Source organism: Mauremys reevesii, linkage group 2 (genome assembly GCF_016161935.1).
Source record: "Mauremys reevesii isolate NIE-2019 linkage group 2, ASM1616193v1, whole genome shotgun sequence".
Classification (NCBI taxonomy): domain Eukaryota; kingdom Metazoa; phylum Chordata; order Testudines; family Geoemydidae; genus Mauremys; species Mauremys reevesii.
In genome coordinates this window covers 284,541,547-284,548,053 of record NC_052624.1, presented here as the reverse complement: position 1 = coordinate 284,548,053, position 6,507 = coordinate 284,541,547, and positions in this window count along the sequence as shown.

Here is a 6,507-nt window from a genome sequence, read left to right as displayed (position 1 = left end):
GACGGGGCTGCCTGAGGGCGAGGCTCCCGGAGCGCCCCCTCCCCCGGGCCTGGCTCAGCCCCCCCCAGCACCGGTGCCCCATCCCCTCCCCAATTAACCCCCAGCCCCGCTCCTCCCCGGCCAGCCTGCCCCCAGCCCCTCCCCAATTAACCCCTGCCAGCCTGCCCCCAGCCCCTCCCCAATTAACCCCCAGCCCTGCTCCTGCCCCACCGGCCAGCCTGCCCCCATCACCTCCCCCAATTAACCTCCCCAGCCCCGCTCCTGCCCCCACCGGCCAGCCTGCCCCCATCACCCTCCCCAATTAACCCCCAGCACCGCTCCTCCCCCACCGGCCAGCCTGCCCCACATCACCCCCAATTAACCCCAGCACCGCTCCTGCCCCCATCCTGCTCCCCCAATTAACCCCAGCACTGCTCCTCGCCCCCACCGGCCAGCCTGCCCCCATCACCCTCCCCAATTAACCCCAGCACCGCTCCTGCCCCCATCCCCTCCCCAATTAACCCCCAGCCGCTCCTCCCCACCGGTCAGCCTGCCCCCATCACCCTCCCCAATTAACCCCAGCACCGCTCCTGCCCCCACTGGCCAGCCTGCCCCCCATCGCCCTCCCCCAGTTAACCCCCCAGCACAGCTCCTGCCCCCAGCACTGGCCAGCCTGCCCCCCATATTGCACCAAGCCCAGCGGGTCCCACCTGAGCCAGGGGGACAATATGCTGAAGTGTGATGTGGAAGGTGGGGTGGGTCCATTGGGGATGCAGGGGGCAGAGTCTGTCAGTGCCGTGGTGGTGAATGGGCTGGGTAGGAGCTAACATGGCCCTTCGCTGCTGTTAGTTGTTTCCCAGTAGCGCCTGGGGGCTCTGAAATGGCAGCCCTGTTGTGCTGCCCAGACACAGCCCCTGCCCTGAAGCATTTACAAGGCAGGACAGTCAAGGTGGGAGGGGAGGAAGGGGTGGCAGCTGAGGCCCAGATCTCCCAGCGCTCAGCATCCACAACTCGACGTGTTCAGCTCCCATTTAGGGACCTAAAGGCAGCCTAGATTTGCCAGCGTGCTCCACAGCCAGCGCCCAACGTGCAGGGGTCTCTTGCAACGTAGCCACCTATTCTGGAGCCTAAAGACCCCAAGGTGAGGAACAAAGCCTCTAGCAGAGGCCCGGGGGGTTGGGGGGGTTCGCCTTCCTCTGCAGCGTGGGGCACGGGTCACTTGCTGGAGGATTCACTGCACCTTGAGGTCTTTAAACCACGATGTGAGGACGTCGGTAACTCAGCCAGAGGTTAGGGGTTTGTTACAGGAGTGGGTGGGTGAGATTCTGTGGCCTGCGTTGGGCAGGATGTCAGACTAGATTATCATAATGGTCCCTTCTGACCTTACAGTCTGTGATTCGATGATGCTGAGGAAAAGGCTGGCCCCACACCTAGGGAGCGAAGGGGTGTCAGCAGCCTGCCACACTGATTGTTTAACCCGACGTGTGCTTTGCTGGGTGCCGTGCCGTGCCGGCCTGGAATTGGGAAATTCAAGGAACCTTTCCCAGCAGGGAGATGCGTCGGGCTGTGGAGACGCCTCCTAAAGGGAGCAGTGGATGCTCCGTCCCTGGAGAATTCACTTTTGGGACCAGGCCTGTCCTGATCCCCAGGCAATAGACCAGCTGTAGGCCCTAACAGGCCTTTTTCATCTCCGGCTTTTACAATTGCTGCCACCTCTGATCAGAGGGGGTGCAAGTCCCAGTCTCACCTACAGGAGGCGGTGCCCCTCTGCTCAACCACAGTGTCTGTGTGCTCCCAGCAGGGCCGTGCCACCCCGAGCAACAACAACAAAGCTGTGATCGCAATCAGCGGCAGCTCCACCGTGCCACATTCTTCTTCAGTGGCAATTCGGCGGCAGGTCCTTCTCTCCGAGAGGGACCGAGGGACCCACCGCCGAAGAGCCCGACATCGACGTGCCACCCGCCCCAAGCAGCTGCTCGCTGAGCTGGTGCCTGGAGCCGGCCCTGGCTCCCAGACAGCTTGTACAGGATTGATTGACGGGAGTAACTTTGGCCTTCGGGGCTCCCCGTGAAGCCAGCCCATGTGGGTGCTGAGCTCACAGGTGCTTCAGGCTGGGGGAGCCGAACTCCCTCTGCTCGGGTGATGAAGGCAGCGCCATGCCAGGCCCCTGCTTGGCTGGGCAGCGTGTTGACCGCTAGGGCCCAGACTGGCTGCTCCTGGTTAGCTTTGCTCATGCCCTGTAACTCCAGCCTTGCTGTCCAGTGTGCAGGTGCCCTTGGTGCAGTGAGCTCTGCCCACGGTCCCATCCAGAGTAAGATTCCCCCAGCCCAGCCCCTCCCCCCACATTCAATGAGCTTTTGAAAAATATGTAGATCTATTGGGGGATTTTTTTAAAAAATTTTTTTGCCTCCTGGTTTCTGAGTCTTTAGGGGTCGCTGAGGTCACGTTTTAAGACTTTCCCCTGTTACCAGAAGGGCTAGAGAGTTGCTCTTTTAACAGAAACAAGCCGTGAGGTTCCCAGAATCACCTGACAACAGGTGCTGAGGCTGCAGGACATGCCCCAGATACCGCCAAGCTAGTGTCACCAACTCCCAGCCCCAAAGGTCACCCCCCCCCAATACTGAGAGTTGGTTTAAAAATCAGATTTTTAAAAAATCATCCAGCTGGGGCCTTTTCTTGGCCTCTGGATGTTGGAGTCTTTAGGGGTCACGTTTTCAAAGTCTTCTCTGCAACCGTGAGGGGCAGAAACCAACTCCCCCTGGCCCCCTTCCTCCGTCAGGCCCCTGGAAGTTACAACCTCCTTCCACGTCACACACGAAAGCTGAGATTTGCACCCAGTCCCAGGACTCCAGGAACTGGGGCTTTAAGCAAACCACCAAATATCATGAGACTTGTGCTACAATCCCAAGAGACTTAGCGAAGGGTTGAAATCAAACACAGCCTGATGCTGCTTGTTCCAGGGACACTTGGCAGACCGGTTGGGGGTGCGGAGGGGAGACACGTACCTGGGGGGGAGGGGCTAGCAGGCCAGCTGATGGGGAGTGCACACCTGGGGTGTTTGGTGACCATCAGGGCCGGCTCTAGGCACCAGCGTCCCAAGTATGTGCTTGGGGCGGCACTTTTCAAGGGGTGGCATTTTGCTTCAGCGGCGGCACTCCAGCTGTTGTTGTTGTTGTTGCTTGGGGCAGCAAAAAACCTGGAGCCGGCCCTGGTGACCATCTATTGGGTAACTGAACCCTAATAAAAAGCACTGAGCTCCTAAGACTGGGGTGACCCCGGGAGCTCTCCAGAAGCAAGCTGGGCACAGGTTCTGCTCCCAGCTGACCACCAGTTTATCAGGGGCAGTGTGTGTATTTATTTTTTCTCTGCATAGTGTCGCAGGGGCATTAGCGACAAAGCCAATGACACAGTGCCTGGCCCCAGGTGTCTGGAGTCAGATCCGTGGCCTGGGGGCTCCTGGATTCTGACTTCCAGCTTCAGAAGCCGAGAGAGGAGGTTTTGAGCGAGAACCGTTGGTGTGTGACAGTCAGAGCCTCCTCAGCCTGGCTGGATTCTGCCGAATTCCACTGCCCGCAGAGGCTGCTCCGGATGGACACGGGTGTGGCAGGCAGGGCCAGGGCCCTGTTGTGTCTTTGGGAGGATGTGGCCATGCTCACATCCTCCAGCTGGCAGCACTCGGAGAGATGACTGGGCTAAAGTATCACCACCCTGCCCTGGCTAGGACCTTTGCTCTGTGCTAACCCTGGGGATCCAGACGCTGATCTCCCAGTGTGATGCAGGGGTAGCCCCATGGTGGCCAATGGAGAGAGGTGTATCAAGGCTAGAGGGGATGTGAGTCAATGGAACCAACATCTCAAGCCCATCCCCATCCTCCCACCCCTGGGGCAGAGAAACTCCCAGTGACTTCCCGGGCACATGCACCTGCTGCCACCCGGGCTGGTCAGTGCCCCCATCCCATCCCAGAGGTGTAAGGGATCCTGGCTTTGCACTCGATGCCAGCTTGGTGCTTTGCCAATTGCCCCATCTGACCCAAAGCTGCGGAAGGAGAGGTCTCATCTTCCACACCCCAGGTAAAGCCGAGGCCCCGAGCACTCGGAATCAGTGAAGATCCCCAGGAGTCAGGGTGTAACCCAGAGTATCCTGGCTGGGTCCCAACTCAGCTAATCCCATTCCACCTCCCTAATTTTCTCCTGTCGCTGTTATGAAGTGCCACTGTGTGATGTCAAACAGCTGCTGCTTTCTACCCCAGAGGGGGCTGCATTTCAGTGGTGAGTGAAAGATGCAATTCTCATCACACAATGGTATGAATCAGGAGAGCTTCCCCTGAAGTTGATGGAGACACCCTGGTACTAAGGACAGAGACTCAGGCTCCGTTTGCTTTGATCTTGTTCAGGAAATGTAACGCGCTGCAGACTCCTGCGGTTACTGGAACCCACTGGCAGAGCATGTGTATCACGGCTCACGCGTGTAGCTGATGAGCGAGAGGAGAACAGCCTGCTATTGCTACCAGCGAATGGAGTTCCTGCTTTGGTTGGAGTGGCAGGGTCCTTTGTTCCTGAAGTCCTGGTGTTCACACCTGGCCTACGAGCTGTGCAGGGGAGGTTGTGCTGTTACCCCCCTGCTAATGGGGGTGTGTGTGTGTGTGTCCAGAGGGACAAGGAACCCTTTAGACATGCAGGAATCAGAAGCAGCTACCCACACACAGGACATGCAGCGCAGGGAATGTCCATATGTAGCTTTATTCACACAACATGGAGTCGCCGCTACATGTCCAGAATGACAGAGTTAGTCAGACAACGTTACACAGTAGGTTGCCCCCATAATTGCCTTCAAGGCCTGTGGCATTAAAGGTCAAAGGTTACTCAGCATGTCCCAGAAACGTCCAGCTCCACCGTGAATGCGGCTGAGCGAGAGCCGCGGCTCATCTGTTCCCCTTCGCGTGCGTTGCCTGCAGCCTGCCCAGTGCCTGAGATGATTGTCCAAGGGGAACTGGGGTGGGGGGAGGAAATCAGACTTTCAAATTCACCTTGACACTCGAAAGGAACGAAAAAGAGACAAAAACCCAGCGTCCAGCAGCGACCTCCGTGATCCCAGGCACAGCACAATTCCTGGCTAGGGAACCCACTGGGGTAACGGTGACTCTGTCTGCTGGGGCTGACTCGCGCCAGGCAGCACTGCTCTCCAGCCTCTGCACCGTGTGAGCGACAGGCTGAGGAACGATGCCAGGCACTGAGCCAGCTCCAGAGCTCAGCCCCACTGGTCGAGCTCTGGGTGACTCCACTCGCACTTCCCCACCACTCACCGGGAGGGAGCCGCTCTTGCTTTGGGCTGGCGTCAATGCAGGATCGGGCCCATCGAGTTCAGTGGACTCGCCCCAGATTGACACCGGTGTTAACCCAGAATCCAGCCCTTTGACTGGCTAGACTATATGCTAGGGGCTGGCCCACAAGGGCTGGCCTGGTTTGCTCTGGCTGTAATGTGAGCCTGTGAGCTTACGCAGGTGTAAACGCGGGAGCGGGGAACATGCTGTGGAGTCAGTGGAGCTGTGCAGGTGGAGGCGAGGGGAGAATCAGGCCCAGTTCCTGGACTGTCTGAGTTCTGCTTTGCCTGCGCAATTTAGTGCTGGTGAGAGATGCCAGACTGAATGCCCTGGACAGCAGGATGGGCACCGGCAGGCTCCATATTGCCAACACAGCCCCACCTGGAGAGACCCCCCTGGGTGGGGGAGCAGAGAGTTGGGGTCACATGTGCTGGGGCACATTAGTGGTTAGTCACTGAGTGGTTAAAAGCAAGTTTCACTTTAGGGGGTTTCTTAGTTTGGAACAGACCCGGGGGCGGGGGGGAATCTTTGTCGCCCATTGATGGAGAATGCACCTCCAGCCCCAAACGCCTTCCTGAGCAGTCGCCTTTGTCTCCCGTAATGTCTGGCTCCCTCCTTGCTGCGGCTATGAGTGGTTTGGTTTGTTCTTTTTTTGTCTTTTTAATAATAAATAAAAACTCAAGTCTAAAAAAATTGATATATAAAATTGAGGGGAAAAACCGAGTTTATGAGGACAAGAAGAACAAAGTCAGAACATCTGAAACATACAAAGCTGGAGAAAGGCCAGTTCCATCTAAAAATTAAAAAAAAAGGACGAAGAAGGGGGAGAATTGGCTCCAGAGCTTCTAATGAGATCAAAAGAGCTTCTGGGTAGCTAAAAATCTCTGTACAACTTCTGTCTTTAACTGAGAAAAGTTGGAGCCAATGGGAAGAGAATTCCGTGTCAAACCCCCATTCCCCATGCACCGGGATTCAGGCCAGTACTTCCAGCATTAATGTCCAGGCTTACTCCCACTGAAGTCAAGGGTGCAATTCCCACTGGCTTCAGTGGGGTCAGGATCCAGCCCCCTGATCTCATGCAGGTGTAAATCTGGAGTAAAAACCACTGGCGGATGGACTTGCGCCGGGTAAATGAGACCAGAACTAGAATTTGGTTCAACAGGACAAGCCTATTCAGGCTGCAATTCCTGTCCCCACCTTGGGAAAAC